This window comes from Erinaceus europaeus, chromosome 18, assembly GCF_950295315.1.
Source record: "Erinaceus europaeus chromosome 18, mEriEur2.1, whole genome shotgun sequence".
NCBI lineage: Eukaryota > Metazoa > Chordata > Mammalia > Eulipotyphla > Erinaceidae > Erinaceus > Erinaceus europaeus.
Genome location: NC_080179.1, coordinates 47,196,231 through 47,216,381, shown reverse-complemented (window position 1 = coordinate 47,216,381; position 20,151 = coordinate 47,196,231).

Sequence of the window (20,151 nt, the reverse complement as noted above, 5' to 3'; positions counted from 1 at the left end):
TTCATCACATCAATAAAAGCAAAGCCAAAAACCACATGATTATCTCAATAGATGCAGAGAAAGCCTTTGACAAAATCCAACACCCATTCATGCTCAAAACTCTACAAAAAATGGGAATAGATGGGAAATTCCTCAAGATAGTGGAGTCTATATATAGCAAACCTACAGCCAACATCATACTCAATGGAGAGAAGCTGAAAGCATTCCCCCTCAGATCAGGGACTAGACAGGGCTGCCCACTGTCACCGTTACTCTTCAACATAGTATTGGAAGTTCTTGCCATAGCAATCAGGCAAGAGAAAGAAATCAAAGGGATACAGATTGGAAGGGAAGAAGTCAAGCTCTCACTATTTGCAGATGATATGATAGTATACATAGAAAGACCTAAAGAATCCAGTAGAAAATTACTGGAAGTTGTTAGGCAATATAGCAAGGTATCAGGCTACAAAATCAATGTACAAAAATCAGTGGCATTTCTTTATGCAAACACTAAATCTGAAGAAGAAGACATCCAGAAATCACTCCCATTCACTGTTTCAGCAAAATCAATCAAATACCTAGGAATAAAGTTGACCAAAGAAGTGAAAGACTTGTATGCTGAAAACTATGAGTCGCTACTCAAGGAGATAGAAACTGATACCAAGAAATGGAAAGATATCCCATGCTCATGGATTGGAAGAATAAATATCATCAAAATGAACATTCTCCCCAGAGCCATATACAAATTTAATGCAATACCCATCAAAGTTCCACCAAGCTTCTTTAAGAGAATAGAACAAACACTACAATCATTTATCTGGAACCTGAAAACACCTAGAATTGCCAAAACCATCTTGAGGAAAAGAAACAGAAATGGAGGCATCACACTCCCAGACCTTAAACTATATTATAAAGCCATCATCATCAAAACAGCATGGTACTGGAACAAAAATAGGCACACAGACCAGTGGAACAGAATTGAAAGCCCAGAAGTAAATCCCAACACCTATGGGCATCTAATCTTTGATAAGGGGGCCCAAAGGATTAAATGGAAGAAGGAGGCTCTCTTCAATAAATGGTGCTGGGAAAACTGGGTTGAAACATGCAGAAGAATGAAATTGAACTACTTTATCTCACCAGAAACAAAAATCAACTCCAAATGGATCAAAGACCTAGATGTCAGACCAGAAACAATCAAATACTTAGAGGAAAACATTGGTAAAACACTTTCCCATCTACACCTCAAGGATATCTTCGATGAATCAAACCCAATTGCAAGGAAGACCAAAGCAGAAACAAACCAATGGGACTACATCAAATTGAAAAGCTTCTGCACATCCAAAGAAACTATTAAACAAACAGAGAGACCCCTCACAGAATGGGAGAAGATCTTTACATGCCAGACATCAGACAAGAAACTAATCACCAAAATATATAAAGAGCTCAGCAAACTTAGCCACAAAAAAGCAAATGACCCCATCCAAAAATGGGCAGAGGAAATGAACAAAACACTCACCACAGAGGAGATCCAAAAGGCTAACAAACATATGAAAAACTGCTCTAGGTCACTGATTGTCAGAGAAATGCAAATTAAGACAACACTAAGATACCACCTCACTCCTGTAAGAATGGCATACATCAAAAAGGACAGCAGCAACAAATGCTGGAGAGGATGTGGGGACAGAGGAACCCTTTTACATTGCTGGTGGGAATGTAAATTGGTACAGCCTCTGTGGAGAGCAGTCTGGAAAACCCTCAGAAGGCTAGACATGGACCTTCCATATGACCCAATAATTCCTCTCCTGGGGTTATACCCCAAGGACTCCATAACACCCAACCAAAAAGAGGTGTGTACTCCTATGTTCATAGCAGCACAATTCATAATAGCTAAAACCTGGAAGCAACCCAGGTGCCCAACAACAGATGAATGGCTGAGAAAGCTGTGGTATATATACACAATGGAATACTATGCAGCTATCAAGAACAATGAACTCACCTTCTCTGACCCATCTTGGACAGAGCTAGAAGGAATTATGTTAAGTGGACTAAGTCAGAAAGTTAAAGATGAGTATGGGATGATCCCACTCATCAACAGAAGCTGACTTAGAAGATTTGAAAGGGAAACTAAAAGCAGGACCTGATCAAATTGTAAGTAGGGCACCAAAGTAAAAACCCAGTGGTGAGGAGTAGACATGTAGCTTCCTGGGCCAGTGGGGGGTGGGAATGGGCGGGAGGGATGGGTCACGGTCCTTTGGTGATGGGAATGGTGTTTATGTACACTCCTAGCAAAATGTAGTCATATAAATCAGTAGTTAATTAATATGAGAGGGGGAAATCAATTGTATGTCTCAAAGGTTCTCAAAAGACAAACTGAATCTTTTTAATAGATAGGCTACGTATTTGATATGCGGACTCTCTCAAAAGCCTAGACCAAGTAGATTAGAAGCTTCCAATAGCACAGCTATATACAAGATACTGGGTACTGTACAGCAAACCATAACAAAGGGACTTTTCAAAGTTAACCCAATTAACAAATAATGTGTGGGTAATATTAACTATTGATTGTCTTTTTGAACCCTAAGACAGCAGGAACCTCACATCTTCACTATAGAGCCCCTACTTCCCCCAGTCCTGGCACCCTTGGATAGGGCTCACTTTCCCGTATGCTTCTCCCATTCCATACCAAATAATATTGCATCCGCCGATCACAACCTAACCAAAGCAACGATTGCCATCTCAACATGCTTCACCTCAGAGTGTATCCAGAGACTTCACGTGTGGAGTGACAACCCTTCAGCTTCATTACTCGGGTGAGACCTTTCCTTTTATAGTACACTCTAATTTCATCTCAGGTAGTTCACTTTCTAACAAAGTCCCATAACCTAGACATATACCAGTTTCTGTGAGAGAGAGCGTATGTGCACACGTATCCATAAACTACTGCAAAATATATACCTGAAAGCAGCATTACACTAGAGTTTGCAGTGAGTACCTCCCCAACACTTCCTCTCCACTATTCCAATCTTGGGATCCATGTTTGCTCAACAAATTGATTGGCTTTGTATGTTAACTCTCTTTTCAATCACCAGGTTCCAGATGCCACCAGGATGCTGGCTAGGCTTCCCTAGATTGAGGACCCCACCAATGTGTCCTGGAGCTCAGCTTCCCCAGAGACACACCTTACTAGGGAAAGAGAGAGGCAGACTGGGAGTATGGACCGACCAGTCAACACCCATGTTCAGCAGGGAAGCAATTACAGAAGCCAGACCTTCTACCTTCTGCAACCCTCAACGACCCTGGGTCCATGCTCCCAGAGGGCTAGAGAATGGGAAGGCTATCATGGGAGAGGGTGGGTTATGGGGATTGGGTGGTGGGAATTGTGTGGAGTTGTACCCCTCCTACCTTATGCCTTCGTTCACTAATCCTTTCTTAAATTAAAAATTTAAATAAATAAAAAAAAAAAAAGGAGCAGGAATGTTTCTGCTTCCCCTGCCCCCACCCCTCATATACCTCCAGAAAGTAGCAACCTGTCCCATAGAAGAAAAAGAGCCATTTAATATTTCCATTTTATAAATTAAAAAATGGGGAAAAAAGAATTATAGTTCAGAGATCTCTGGTGTCTTTCCCTATTTTCCATTGCTGGGAGTATGGACCAAATTCTTTTTGGAGTTCGAGAGTTTCAGGATTACAGAGTAAGAGAGAGTGCCAGAGAGACAGAGTTCCTGGGTTCCTGAGTTCGAGAGTAAAAGAAAGAGTGCTTGCACCGCCACATAGAGACAACAGAGTTCTGTTTGGTGATTAGTTTGTCTTAGTTTGTGAATCGTTGTTCCTGAATAAAGAAATACAGCTTCCCTGCCCAGCCGTTGTCTCCACGTCTCTGTTACCCGCCGTGAAGCAAGCCAGCCGGCAAGAGCCTACAATATTAACAACAAATGGCGCCCACGTGGACCTGACCTGCGCATCTCTCAGATAAGTAAAGACAATTTGGCTACCTATGTACTATGGCCTTCTCTTCTGCTTGTGAAGAGATCTCCAAAGGCCTCTGCTCTTTCTTCACGAGACTGTTTTGCTGTTTCTGGAACATTTATCTCTGGACCACTCTGTGGTTTCCACTCGCTCGGGCGAACTCAGAACAGCCAGCGGGAAGAGCCAGCGGGCGGGAGGCGAGGCGCGGAGCTGCCGTTTCCACCTGGTTAAACAGCCAGCCAGCCGGCTGCGCCTAGACAACCCCGCACACCGCGCCCGCAGCCTCGCAGCCCCGCAGCCCGCAGGAGGCCTACGCCAGCACACAAAAGCCCCAGAAGCCCAATGCCAACACACAAGAGCCCGAGGCCAGCCCACAGGAGCCGGCTCTCCACCGCATGGCGCAGGGCACTGGACGCGTGATCCCTCCACGCTGCTTGGCCACTGTGAGCAGGGCAGCAGACATTTCAGGGCCATGGGGCAGGGCCGCGGCGGCCTATCATGGCCGCCACCCCTGGGCACCTAGGCCCACGCCTTCTACAAAGATGGCCTGCCTGCCCTCCTTCTATGAATTCTGGAACCATCCCGGACCTCCCGGACCCCCGGGCTCCCTGCCGAAACTGGACACACGAGATCTCCAGCCGCTGGTCCGGACTGAAGACAGACAAGCTGGAGTATGCAGAGACTTGTGCAGAGATCGCAACCTGCAATTCCTAGAAGTGGAGCTGCTCGGGAATGGAGCTGTGCGGAAAGCCACCTCCGAATGGTGACCCCCCCCCAACCACTAAGACAGTACAGATTTAAATTCGTGTTTAAAATGACATGTCTTCGTAACAAAGGTTTCTCTCCTTGTGTATTAATGACCATGTTTATGTGTATGTTTAAAGTTTGGTAAACAGTAGCTTTAAGGCTAAATTCTTACTAGTCAAAGTTAAATGAAAAAGGTTTTCAACGTAATTCTCATAAAGATAAAAATTAACTTACATTTAAAGTCTGAGGTAAAAATTAGTTAACAATCAATATATTTTAACTAAGTTGGTCTAAACAAAAGGTTAAATAGACTTGTTGATATGTAAAACACTACCTTCTCTATTAGAAATGGTAGATCGCACAATGGCTATGCTAATTATTCTCATGCCTGAGGTTTCCTCTCCGGCCCACACCTAGGGTGTGTCTCCATCTTGAATGGGTGTAACAAAAGGTTAAAAGACGTTGTTGATATGTAAAAGTCTCAAATTCCTTCTCTATTAGAAACGTTGGATTGTGCAGTAGATATGCTAATAACAAGTTTTGTTTCATAGTAAGTAAGTTGCAATCAGCTGCCTTTGGGACCCTAGGCCGTTCCCTGCCCCCATGCAATTGCCTGTCGAGGCAAGTAGCCCCCCAGAGGCAAGAAATTTTTTTTTTTCAGATATGGCCCCCTCAGGCCTTCCCTTGGCAATATGCTGGTTTTTGTTATATATGTTTCTGTTCACCCCACACCCTTGATACTATAGTCATTTAGTTAAAAAGAAAAGGGGGAATTGTCGTATGCTTTACATTGGTTTGTTCTAGCCCTCCCCCCCCCCAAGAGAATTGGATGAGTCCTGTTAATTTCGCGGGCCTGCTTGGCCCCGCCCAAAGGAACCCGGAGAGAGGGTTCCTGAGTCCAAGAGTTCCGGAGTTCCTGAGTTCCAGAGAAAAAGAAAGAGTGCTTGCGCCGCCGCAAAGAGACAGCAGAGTTCTGTTTGGTGATTAGTTTGTCTTAGTTTATGAATCGTTGTTCCTGAATAAAGAAATACAGCTGCCCTGCCCAGCCGTTGTCTCCGCGTCTCTGTTCACCACCATGAAGCTAACCCGCCCGGCAAGAGCCTCCGAAATTTTAACAACAATTGATGTCGTCATTATTAGTTAGGACAGAGATAAATGGAAAGAGGAGGGGAAGACAGAGAGGGGGAGAGAAAAATAGACACCTGCAGACCTGCTTCACCGCCTGTGAAGCAACTCCCCTGCAGGTGGGGAGTCCGGGGCTCAAACCGGGATCCTTACGCAGGTCCTTATGCCACATGCACTTAACCCATAGCACCACCGCCTGACTCCCTATGTCTTTTATTTTATCTGCTGCTAATCCAGTTGTGACAACTGTCCATCATTCACATAGAGAGACAAGTATTCATTACCTGTTGTCTATGAGGAAGGTGCTATCTGGTAAGGATACTAGAGTAAAATGGGGAAAATAGGCAAGACTCTTGCATTTTCAAGTTTCATGCAAAATTAAAGCTATAATGAATAGTGAGGTAGAGAAGTAGCTGAGAGCTAGTACCTGGAGAGAATTCAACCAATAAATCAGGAATGGCTTCCTTTCATTCTCTCTCTCTCTCTTTTCCTTTTTCCTTCCTTCTTGCCTGCCTTCTTTCTTTTTTTTATTTTGAGGGAGCTAATGGTTTCATGACACATGGGTGCAGTTTCATTATGCATCAGGACCCCCATCTTGTCTAGCCCACATTTCACTTTGTTTCCTCCCTCCCTGTCCCCATATATTATGAGTGAGATCATTCAGTATTTATCCTCCTTTTGTTTTATCTTACTTGACATGATATCTTCAAGTTCCATCCAAGATGATGCAAAGGAGATGACTTCATCATTTTTAACAGCTGAGTAAGATTTTATCATGTATATATATACACCACGGTTTTCTATGTAGCCATTCATTCGATGTCAAAAAGAGTTAATAACCCAAATACATAAAGAGCTCAGCAAGCTTAGCAACAAAAAGCAAGCAACTACATTTGAAAGTGAATCCAGGATATGGACAGAAATTTCACCAAGGAAGAGATCTAGAGGGCCAACAGATATATGAGAAGGTGCTCAAAGTCACTGATCATCAGAAAAATGCAAATACAAGCAACAATAAGATACCACTTTATACCTGTGAGAATGTCATAAATCAGGAAGTACAGCAACAATAAATGTTGGAAAAAAAGTGGACGGGAACATTTCTGTACTGCTGGTGTGAGTGCAAAATGGTCCAACCATTGTGGAAAGCAGTCTGGAGATTTTTCAGAATACTAACAATAAATCTACCCTACAGCCTAGCAATTCCTTTCCTGGGTATTTGCCCAAAGGAAACAAAAACACCTATCAGAAGACATCTATGTATACCTACGTTCATAGCACAATTTCCAATTGCCAGAACCAGGGAAGGATTTCTTCAGGCAATATAATCTACTGAATCCCATAAGATCCTAGACAGTCTGGTCCCCACATCTCTCTGACTGAATCGTTACCACAATCGACCATGTTAACCACACTTGGGCCACCACTGTCTCTTGTCTCTTTGTCCCTTATTCTATGGAGAGCATGTCTTAAATGCTCCAACCTCATAAACTTTATACTTGATAAGTCCTTCATAGCAAGAACATTCTTTCACAAACATCTGAACGGTTTTCGCTCAATTCCTTCAGGTTCATGTTTTATATGACATAATATTGAACCCTTCTAATCTGGACACTATTCCATTTATCTTACTTTTCCAACATTTCATATTCATTGTATTTGGTACATATTTATGTTTTTTAACTGTCTAAGATAGACATAATGAGAAAAAGTTATTGAGAAATGACCATTGAGAAGAAGGAGTCCAGAAACTGATTTTATACATTTGCTAGCACAGAATGATGCTCCAGCTAAATGCTCTGGAAACAAAACTATGGCCCATTTACAACAACTTCAGTTAAAAGGTTGCTTGCTCTGGACGTCCGCTCTCTTCTCCACGGTGCAGCCCGACACCAGACCACCTCAACAACATCTGGCACCCATCGTGTTCCGTACCCACACCACGCCCGGCCTGAGGTCTCCGAAACCGCCCAGACACAGGTAAGTGGCATCCGCCCACTTCTGTGGCCCCGCGTTTCCCTCCACCATGGGAAATTTCTCGTTTTATGAGGAGGTGTCCCAGTCATTATCTCTTGACCTGGGACAGATTCCCGCTGTCATAAAAGGTTTAATTTTCACTACCCCTTGGATTTTTTTAACTGTGGTCGCCACTTTCAAGATATGTAAAACGTGGTATGCCATAAGGATAAGTGACCTTGAGGCTGAGGTACGAGAGTTAAATCACATGTGCTTAAGACTTAGACATCCTAAGCGATCAGCGGCTAAACCCAAGAATTCCGTTCCCACAGACACTCACACGTGTTCGGACGCTCCTCCTCTGACCCCACCCCCTTCCACCATTCCGGTTTCAGCTCCGCCTGCGTTCCTGAACCCTGCCCCTGCCGTCCCGGTTTCAGCTCCGCCGGCAGCGTCTGCGTTCCTGAACCCCGCCCCGGCCCCTGCTGTCCCGGTTTCAGCTCCGCCTGCAGCTTCCGTTTTCCTGACCCCGCCCCCGGCCCCTGCTGCCGCGGTTTCAGCTCCGCCTGAGGCTTCCTCGTCCCTGACCCCGCCCCCTGCTGATACATCACCATTAAGGGACCTAGTGGCTGAGATACGAGAGCTAAAGGATATTTTTTCAGCATTTAAGGATTTTAAACCATGTGCAGTCCACCCCGGGAGCTCCGTCCCCGTAGATATGCGTTTAGTCTCCCCTGCAGCCACTACAGCAGTTTCTACTGAACTTTCCACTTCTGTAGCTCCCTCTCCCCCGCCACCGGACCAAATCCACACATTCCCGGTAAACTTGGCCCCTTCTAAACAAAACCCTCAGCCATGGCAGCCATATTCCTCGAAAGAACTTGGAACGCTCAGGCAAGCAGTCAGGGAGGACGGTATGCACTCTCCATGGACCAAGTCCGTTTTGAGAAGATTTTACCAGCATTTAAATACACCACAAGACTGGAAAGAACTGGCTCGTGCTGCACTCCCAGACCCACTCTATCTTCAGTGGCAGGCATGTTTCCGCGATGAGTGCTCTAGGCAATCGCAGGAAAATAGTAACAAACAGATAGAATGGAATTCTGATGCTTTGTTTGGAGCAGGAGCTTATGAATCTGGAGCTCAGCAGGCAGAAGCCAGGTTTCCAACTGGTTATTTTGAACAGGTACGCATCTGTGCAACACAAGCATGGGAAAGGGTGACCACACCTGATGTAGATCCATCAGCTCCCATTAACTCTTTTCACCAAGGCTCTGATGAGTCATTGGCGAGCTTCATCTCAAGGGTGAAGAGAAGCTTAGAGAGAAAGGTTTATAATCCTGACGTCCGCACACTACTCCTGTGCTCTATTGTCTGGGAAGGCATGACACCACAATTCTGTCAGGTATGCCTTAATCTTAAACACCTACACCCAGATAATTGGATTCTAGCAACACAGGAACTTACATCAGGCAATTATGGGACACCCGCTACGATGCAGGTCTATGCAGTTGCCCCACGTAAGCAAAACGGGGCCTGCTTTCAGTGCGGTCGCCAAGGACATTGGCGTAACCAATGTCCTGATAAGTTGCGACCACGCCTCCAGTCAGGGAAACCACGCGTCCAGCCAGAGCAACCCCGCTTTCAGTCAGGGAGCCAGAGACCACGTACTGTTTGTCCAAAATGTCGTAAGGGGTTTCATTGGAAGAGAGATTGTTGGTCCCAATTTCATAAAGATGGTTCGCCCCTGAATAGTACAAATTCAGAGCCTGAGATTTTGTGGACCACTCCTGTTTTAGAACAAGGTCACCCTTCTATGACAGTAAAGATTGGCAATATTCCTATTAAATTTTTGATTGACACGGGGGCAGGAAAGACGATTTTAAGGCAAGAAGAGGTTCCCCAAGATTGGGAACTCATCCCTGGACCCAGTTTACATGGAATAGGAGGGATGACAAGAGCATTTTGCACACAAGACTCGCTTATGTGAGAAGACCCAGAAGGTTCTACCGGACACTTCCGCCCTTTGGTAGCTAATATTAGCACCAACTTACTGGGCAGGGATCTTCTGGAATGTCTTAATGTTAGGATATCCACAGACGCCTCTGCAGAGCGTAAAACTCATTCCCGCGATACCAGGTCTATTCAGCACACCCAATACTAAATGCCACTGTTCGTAGCCAAACACCCTGCTTAAGCTGGCTTTCTAATGAGCCTGTCTGGGTGGAACAGTGGCCTTTACCTAGGGATAAGCTAAAAATTTTAAAAGAGCTCGTCCGAGAGCAGTTGTCCTTGGGACACATTCGTCATTCTCGAAGCCCACGGAATACTCCTGTCTTTGTGATTAAAAAGCGCTCGGGAAAATGGCACCTCCTTCAAGATCTCCGTGCAGTAAATAAAACCATGCAGGTCTGGGGCTCCCCCCAAAGGGGCTTGCCTCTTGCTTCTGCAATTCCCACGGGAATTCCAATCATAGCTATTGATATACAAGATTGTTTTTTCTCTATCCCCTTGCATCCGCGAGATTGTAAACGTTTTGCCTTCTCTGTTCCGTCTATTAATAATGCCAGCCCCGCTGATAGATTTGAATGGGTGGTACTGCCCCAGGGTATGGCCAGTAGTCCTACAATTTGTCAGGAGGCTGTTAAATCTGCCCTTTTCCCATATATTCATAAGGGCCTTAATATTTTTCATTATACAGATGATATTTTAATATGGGGAAAATCAGATACAGATCTCTATGCCTTACGTGATTTTCTCATTCCTGCATTAAAGAAAAGCGGCCTTAATGTAGCCCCTGAGAAGATACAGCTAATCCCTCCAATATCCTTCCTAGGTTCAGAGATTTCTCTAACGCAAATTCGTCCCTTAAAACCTAATGTTACCTTCCCTTCTAACCTTACTCTTGCTTCTTTACAAAGTTTTCTAGGAAATTTAAATTGGCTTAGGCAGTATCTCTATCTGCCCACAAGCTGCCTCCAACCACTGTTTGACCTGTTGAAAGGAAACAAACAGCCCTCTTTAAAACGTAAGTTAACTCCTGAGGCCTCCTTGGCACTGGAAAGGGTTAACCAGGCCCTCCAGGACATGCACCTTGTTCGATTCTCCCCCTCCTCTCCGGTAAACCTTCTAATCTTCAACTCCACCCCCACAGTAGTAGGGGCACTGTGGCAAGACCATGGGGTTCTCGAATGGCTTCACACGCCAGTAGGAGGAGCTCCAAGACTCCTCACTGAGATAGATGCGTTAGCATTCATGGTTTGCCAAGGGAGAAATAGGTCTGTGCAGGTCTTAGGGAAAGAACCGGATTTAATCATTCTGCCCTTTTCTCTCACAGATACAGAGTGGCTTATACGCCATCATTCCCGCTTTGCCATAAGCTTCGTGGGGTTTCCAGGACAAATAGATAACCATTTTCCTTCTAATAAATTGATAGCTTCTTTACCTCTTCTGCCTCTACTAGCACCTAAACTTTTCTCTCGGGATCCCATTCCCTCTGCTCCTACAATCTTTACTGATGGCGGAAAAAGGGGAGCTGCTGCCCTTATATATTACCCAGACAAACAATCTCCTAAACCTCTCTTTACTGAGCTTCCTGATAATTCCCCTCAGTACAAAGAACTTTATGCTGTTTTTCTTGCACTAAAAGCTGTACCAGAATCCTTCAACCTTTTTTCTGACAGTGTGTATACTGTTAACTTACTTCCATGGCTTGCTCGTTCGTATGTGAAAATTGATGACAACCCACTTTCCCCTCTCTTGATTCAAATCGCCTCTATGCTCTGTTCTCGAACCCAACCACTGTATATTCAACACCTTCGTTCCCACAGCCCTCTTCCTGGTTCCCTGTCTGAAGGGAATGCCGCAGTTGACCGCCTTGCCTCCACAGGAACTTTCCCAGTCTCTGTCTCTGATCCTGCTAATTTTCACTCTCTAACCCATGTTAATCTTAAAGGCCTTCGAGCTCGATTCCCTGATGTTCCTGTACCACAGTTAAAACATATCCTTGCTACATGCTCTTCTTGTGCAAATCTCATAAAGACACCTGCTATCCAGACCCTTGGGGTTAACCCCCGAGGTTTAAAAGCTAATGCTATTTGGCAAATTGATGTCACCCACATACCAAACTTTGGCAAACAAAAATATGTGTTTGTCTCAATTGATACCTTTTCTAAATTTATGTGGGCTACAGCTCAGACAGGAGAAAGTGCTAAAAAGCTTGTAAGCCATATGCTCTCTTGTTTTGCCATTATGGGGGTCCCATTACTTTTGAAAACAGACAATGCACCTATGTTTTCAAGCAAACAATTTAAAGATTTTTGTTCCCTCTGGAATATTACTCATACCACGGGCATTCCCTACAATCCACAGGGACAAGGCATTGTCGAGAGGGCCCATCAAACACTGAAGGCTCAACTAAATAAAGATAAAGGAGGAACATATCCCCCCAATATCCAGCTAGCAAAAGCCTTAACTACGTTAAATCTCTTTAATATTTACAATAACTCAACCTTACCCCCTATTATTCTTCACTGGCAAACACCATCTACCCTCCCATCTATTAAGGTGAAATGGAGAGACCCACTCGATAAAGTTTGGAAAGGGCCTGACCCATTATTGACCATGGGAAGGGGTTTCGCATGCATTTTCCTTCAAAATTTCTCTAAACCTGTCTGGGTTCCTGCCCGCCATGTCCGACAATACCCGCAGGATGGCGCTGTTATTCCTGAAGAACAAGAAATACTACAAGAGGACCAGATGCAGGATACATCCCAGGACCCGTAATACGACATGGCAGAACCTGCAAAATCTGGCTCACAGAGACCTCTCTCCTACCCTTTCCCTGTATGTCTTATGTTATAACTGGCCAGTTGTTTTTGTGAGTGAGTGTGTTAAATGACAAAAATTTTTTTCTTTTTTTTTGCATGACCCATCTGCTTGGAGTACTCTAAAAGGTAATTGGCCTTATATAAAAATGCTGGACGCAGCCAAAGTTTCTGGAGACGTCCAGAAACATTCCAAAATTTTTTTTTTCTTTCTCCCTCTTTTGAATTTTATATGTAGTTTTGGTATATATGTAAGTGTTTAGTCTTAAACTGTGTGGCTAATGACAGATTTAAAATTGTTTTTAAATAATGTGTTTTTATAACAAAAGTTCTTTTTCCTCCAGTTTGTTATAACTAATGTTTATGGGTATGTCTCAAGTTTGGTAACACTAACTTAACGGTCAGAAGTCTAACCCTACAGCTACACTTTCACCAGACAAGGTAAAAATTCATTGTTAAGGTAACTTACTATTTAGGTAAAAGTCTAAATGTTCAACGTGACTATTCATTCCCAAAACTAAACTATATAAATTTTGTATACAGGACACCTTTGAAGGGCCCCCAAAGGTGCCCTGTAAACTATCTTGTGGAAATTATCCACAACAGATCTGGCATCAATCTGGCACTGTAAACGTTAAAATCATTGACATGAATATGCGTTAACTCTCTAAGCAATTTGAGTCTGTTTAAAATACATATTTTAGCTAAAATTGGTCTCAAGATCCTGCGGTAGAAGCTGCTACAGGAGGTAACATTAGATGACCTTTTAATAAATCATAAAGAGATTCTAAACCAATTATAATCATCGAGGTATCAACTATAACAAACCTATAACTTGTTACCAGTTCAAATTAACCACGAGAAGCAGATTGTTTGTGTTTCTTTCACAGGAATCCCGGAAAAACCATCTGAACCCCTGCACACCCTGACGTCACTCACTAGATGGCATGACTACCGTGGCACACCCCCCGAAACCCTAGATGTCACTCAACGTGATCTGAAGAACCTGATACACGAATTCCAAGGACAGAACTTTCTTCATGCCTGGTCACCGTTCCTGCTTCTGACCTGCTTGTTACGTGTTGGCAGTTCCAGCTAGCTATCTACAAAAGAGCAACATTCCAGCGGCTGACCTCCCTCATGCAGCATTGCATCCCCTGCCAATTCTTCCCCTAGCCATCTACTTCGGACTGAGACTTGTATCGGACTTTCTGACATACCCTATATACATTTTACACAATTTTGAAGCAGCTTATTTCCCTTCACGCTGCTGGTTTTTCATAGACTGGTCCTGAGTAATTCATAGACTTTAAAGACTGCTGCCTTGAGGACTATACAATGCCAAATAGCCCCTCTGTTTGGTGGGTCATGCCTCCCGCCTCCCCCTCATTATGTACCCTTGCCCTTTTCCCCACCCAAACAGGGAATGTTCCTTTACACACCAATCCTTCCCTTCACACCACACTGACTTTTACTTCTCCCCTTCGTGTCCCTTCCTATTTTGTTATGTCATTTAGGCTTATGCCCAAAAGGTTTCTGCCCCATGATAGTCTTTTATAGACTTTGTACATCTTATGCAATTACTAGATAGAAAGATAGAATAGATGTAGAGATACTGTGAAAAGATGGTTGAGCAGGCTGCGCTTAAACCTATGAGATGAGTCTCTCCAGGTAAGTCTCTCTCTCTAAAGAGGGGTTGAACACAGGAGGACGTTTAAATCTCACAAGGTTGGCAGCCATTTAAGCCTTCCCTCCTCCACAGACAGTCCTACATCTTCCCACCTGAGCATGGCATTCCTCTAAAACATTTAAGCATGCTCCATTTTTCTTTACTGTGTCCATTTAGATATAAAGGGATAGGAGGAGATGTTGCTGAGGACTTATTCTGATGCAGTCTCCGCCCCCAGGTTTTTCTATGCCCCGCTAAATCCTAGAGTGCCCCCTTTCAACCAATCCTGGCCCTACACGTCACCCCTGGTTGTCGCCCAATAAAAAGCCCCCTCACCCCTCCCCTCTCCCTCTCTGGGCTCTCGGCTCTCCCTCTCTGAGGTCTCGCTCCCTGCTCTCCCCCCGTGGTCGGCCATTGCTGGCTGGCTCCACGTGGTCTGAACCAAACCTCCCCCCCCATCCTATAATAAAGATCTGTGTACCCCTTTGCTCTGGACGTCCGCTCTCTTCTCCGCGGTGCAGCCCGACACCAGACCACCTCAACAACAGTTGCTCTCACTAAACTTTAGCCAAGTTTTTACATATCTTATTCACACATTTAAGAAATAAGGTTGATCTATGCTTCTATTCTTCTGTCATTGAAGAAAAAAATCTCAATTTACTGATTTGTAATATGTATATGATATTTAATTTCACAGTAAATAGGTTTTCTATTTTCAGATAATATTCTAGGGTTTTTCCTTTTCATTTTTCTTATTAAATACATAAAATCAGACTGTAATATTTTTTCCACAATAGCTGTAAGATAGGTCTCTTTAAATTTTGTGCACATACAAAGTGGGGTTATGCATTTAGATGGAGTCTTGATTCTTTGCACAATTGGTATTGAGATTGCCCTTCAGAATACAGACTTTCCTGGTTCAGTAGCCTTATTATACAAGGCATTAATCAAAACTATGACATCCACAAAAAGGAGATATCTGTGCATGGTAAGAACTAGTCCACTGGAATACTACTTACCAGAATTGTTTATCAGCATCTTTTCACATCAAGGTACTAAATACAGTAAGTGTAATAGTAAAGATAATTGACATTTATAGTGAGTTTCCAAATGCTGTTATATAATGTATTTTATTTGATCCATATAAAACCTTATTAGTTCGTTGGTATTATCTTAGTTCAGAGCAAACTGAGTTATCGCCTCCAAATGGCTTTTGCAAAGTCACACTGCTAACAAACTATTGTCAAGGTGAAAATGCCAACTCACTTTGAAATAGTGTTTTCTGTTAGTTTTTTTAAAGCTATTGTACAGGTTAACTGGGTATAGAGTTAGCAATAATATTAAGTGGAATATTTAAATTGCTTTTATATTATGATATTAATAGTACATTAAGCCAACATACTCAATTATTGTTCTCTACAAGTAACACAGAATTTCCTCTAGTCTAACATATGAGTTCAAGTCAACCTTGTCATTAAAAAAGTCACTAGAGGCTGGGGGTATGGATTCACCTGCCAACGTCCATGTTCAGCGGAGAAGCAATTACAGAAGCCAGACCTTCCACCTTCTGCACTCCATAATGATGCTGAGTTCATGCTCCCAGAGGGATAAAGAACAGGGAAGTTTCCAATGGAGGAAATGGGATGGATATGGAATTCTGCTGGTGGGAACTGTATGGAATTGTAATGGTTATCTTTCTATCTTGTTAATCATTATTAAATCACTAATTTAAAAATTTAAAAATAAATAAAATATTGGAATTTTTAAAAGTCACTGATGTGTAAAGCTGTTTTGTGCAAGCAATTGTCCTTTGGATATCTTCAGGAAACAAAAAACAAAAGGTGGAGGTAGATAGCATAATGGTTAAGCAAAGAGGCTTTCATGCTTGAGGTTTCAAAGCCCCAGGTTCTATCCCCTACACCGCCATAAGCCAGAGCTGAGCAGTGCTCTGGTTAAAAAAATAAAATAAAACACATTAGCTGATTATAGAAATTATTTGTCTGATGCAGGGCTGCTGCTCAGCATATTAAGTGGAACATATTTTTCTTTAACATTTGGGGACAAGATCAACATGTTATTGGTTCAGTAAGAACCTCTATTTCCTTCAAATTTGGAAAAATAAAGATATTAACACCAGGTGCTTTCAGTTAAAAAAAAGTCTGGTAAAACATAATGTTGTTACTTAAAAAACAGACTACATACTAGGTAAGAAAAAATTTATTCAAACACATACACACAGTAGTATCTATCCTAATTAGTTTGATGCCAGCAAGGTATGTAGTGTAAACATACATACATATTGTTGTTCTTGTCATTGTCATCACTAGGCCAGTGTGACTTTTTTTTCTTTCAGAGAGTAAAAGAGACAACAGAGGGAAAAGAGGGAAGGTAGCATAACACCAAAGTGGCCTCCAGTGCAGAACGGGGCCAGGCTCTGAGCTAGGTCACATGCTATCATGATAAAGCAGGTACACAATGTGGTGAGTTACTGTTATGCTCATAACTTAACTATAGATTATACCTTGGCCTGCAAGTTATGAGCATAGCAGTAACTCACCAAAGAGCGGTCAAGATAACCAAATAAATAGGACCTGTGTTTCCCTCCTCCCACATTAATAGCAAAGCTGCAACAATCCATAGAAGGAACAACATAGCAACAGAAGGAAAGAAATAAGTGTCCAGAGCAAGGGACAAAAGTGTTGGAGACCATCCTGACTTCCCTGGGCAGATGACCTCACCAATGTGTCCTGGAACCCACCTCCCCAGATCCCTATCCCATTAGGGAAAGATAGAAACAGGCCTGGGGTATGGATCTACCTGCCAATGTCTAAATTAAGTGGAGAAATAATTACAGAACTCCCACCTTCTGCATCCCCATAAAGAATTCTGGCCCAGGGAGCCAGGTGGTGGCACACCAGATCAAGCACACATAGTACAAAGCATAAGGACCCACACTAGGATCCCTGTTCAAGCACCCAGTACCCCACCTACAGGAGGATTGCTTCACAGTGGTGAAGCAGGTCTGCAGGTGTCTCTCTCTCCCTCTCTCAATTTCTCTCCGTCCTATCTAACAGAATTGAAAAAGTAGCCACCAGGAGCAGTGCCAACAACAAGCCCCAGTGATAACCCTAGAGGGAAGAAAAATAAAAATTAAATAAAATAAAAAGATTGTTGGTCCAGACTCCCAGAGGGATAAAGAATAGGGAAATCTTGTGGTCCGGGAGGAGGCGCAGTGGATAAAGCATCGGACTCTCAAGCATGAGTTCAATCCCCGGCAGCACATGTACCAGAGTGATGTCTAGTTCTTTCTCTCTCTCCTCCTATCTTTCTCATTAATAAATAAATAAAATCTTTAAAAAAAAAAAAAAGAATAGGGAAATCTCCAGAGGGGATGGGACACGGAACTCTGGTGGAAGGAATTGTATGGAGTTGTACCCCTGTTACCCTCCAATCTTACTACTCATTATTAATTCACTAATAATTTTTTTAAAGTGGTGGGGACTAAGAAAATATCTCGTACATACAACGAACTGCAACCGGAAAGAGATCTGGAGGTATAAGTGCCAATCTGGAGGGCAGAGGGGAAGAGCAGCCAGAATTTCTTTTTTATTATTATTTATTTATAAAATGAAAACATTGAAAAGACCACAGTATAAGAGAGGTACAATTCCCACCACCAGAGCTCCATATCCAATCCCCTCCCTTGATAGTTTCCCTATACTTTATCCCTCTGGGAGTATGGACTCAGGCTCATTATAAGGTGCAGAAAGTGGAAGGTCTGGCTTCTGTAATTGCTTCCCCGCTGAACATGGGAGTTGGCAGGTGGATCCATACTCCCAGCCTGTCTCTCTTTTAGTAGTGGGGCAGAACTCTGGGGAAGTGGGACTCCAGAACACATTGGGGTTGTCTGCCCAGGCTAGTCAGGTTGGCATCATGGTATTATCTGGAACCTTGTGGCTGAAAAAGAGTTAAGATACAATGAAGAATAAATTGTTGACTAATCATGAACCTAAAGGTGAGAATATTGCAGATGAAGATTTGGGGTCTCCAAATGGAAAGAGCTAATAGGTTTTAGGTATATTCCAAAGGGCCCATGACTTTACTAGTTTTTGCCTGAGCCTGACATCTAACATACAGGTGGACCCAAGGTATTGTCTGGGGAGATGGTGTCATAGTTGGAAAAAGGACTAGAAAGCTGGATCAGGGAAGAGATTAGCTCCCAAATACAGGGAAAGTACATAAATATTCTTAAATGTAAACCCCACCGGTTTGATCTGGGGCCCATATTCAGTGCAATAGCCTATGTAACCTCTGCATCCCTGTAGGTCTGAGATCACATTCTGTGAAAGCAACCAGAATTTCAACACCTCAGTCCCACTACAAATCTAACTAACCTGGAATGTCCTCCAGCAGAGGTTTGCCTTGACATCAGAGGTTTCACACAAACTTGGGTTCTACAGGTTTCCCGTGAAGATAGCTGACTTCATTCTCAGTGTCCTTGCAGCTCTCAGTACATTGTTGTCGCTTGGTGTGGTCTCTACACTAAAATATTTACTCTCAGGGAAACCCCGATTTAACATTTTCTGACTTTGCCCAGAGCCACTTTCAGTTTGGGTGGATTTCTATATCTTTTTATAGACTTGGCAATGTAATAAGATAATATTTATAGAGAACATAGTTGTTTTATTACAATGGCTCTCTAGATTACACAGTCTGGGCGGACCAAAAGACAAATATGCAAACTCTGATTTTTAATTGACAATCTGCACACTCTACTAGCATTGAAAATCATCTAGTAGGACCTCTACTTATAAAAAGACTTTGATAAATATTTCAGGGGATACAACCATGGGAGCTTAGAGGCTAATAAGGAAGTAGGTCAGGCATAGTTAAGAACATGTTGCCAACAAAAAATAGAGTCATCACTTTTAAGATGATGGCTTGTGCCTGCAGCTAAGAAGAATGAATGCCCAATTTGTGTTACACTCTCATTGTTACAGTATTGTTACAACTAGTTAAGGAGGGCTTCTTTGACTTCCCCTAGAAATAATATCCATCAGTCCGAACCTAGTCTGACTACACACACTTTGCGTCTCTTTATGGGTGGAGTAGCAGCAACTAAACTGGTCAGTAAACTCCCCGAGTTCAGAGGGCCTGTCACATCCATAGTGCCTGGCAAGTCTTGGGTGCTCACACCACATTTACTAAATGTGTCGATACTGTCAGTATTGTAACCATCTGTGATGTAAAGCTCTGTACTGGTAATGCTCTTTTTTTTCTTTTTTAACATTTAGCACAAGTCTTAAGAAAAAAAAGGTACTGAATTATATACATTAGGAAAGTAAGTAAATGCCAAATACATTTGGAGGAGGGGACAAAGTAAGTTATAAGGAGAAACAGAGCTCAGGTTGTAGGCATTCATTTACTCACTTAAGAAAGGCCTGGCCCCAAGCAAACTGCTCACTGGCAGATGATTGGCTGAAGATGTGGCATATATATGAGTACTATTCGGTGATTTTTTTTAAATTATTTCCTTATTGGAGGATTAACGTTTTACAGTCACCAGTAAGTACAGTAGTTGATACATGCATAACATTTCTCAGTTTTCCACACAATAATACAACCCATAGTAGGTCCTCTGCCATTCTGTTCCAGGACCTGAACTTTTCCCCTGCCCTTCCCACCCCAGACTCTTACTTTGGTGCAATACACAGAATTTTTTTTTTTTAATGATGAAGTCTTACCACTTGTAGCCACACAGATGGAACTTGAAGCAGCTATGCTTAGCAAAATAAGTCAGAGAAAGACAAATGCTATGTGATCTCACTCATTAAAATAATAATAATAATAAAGCAAATGAATAAAAAAAGCAAAACAGAAAAT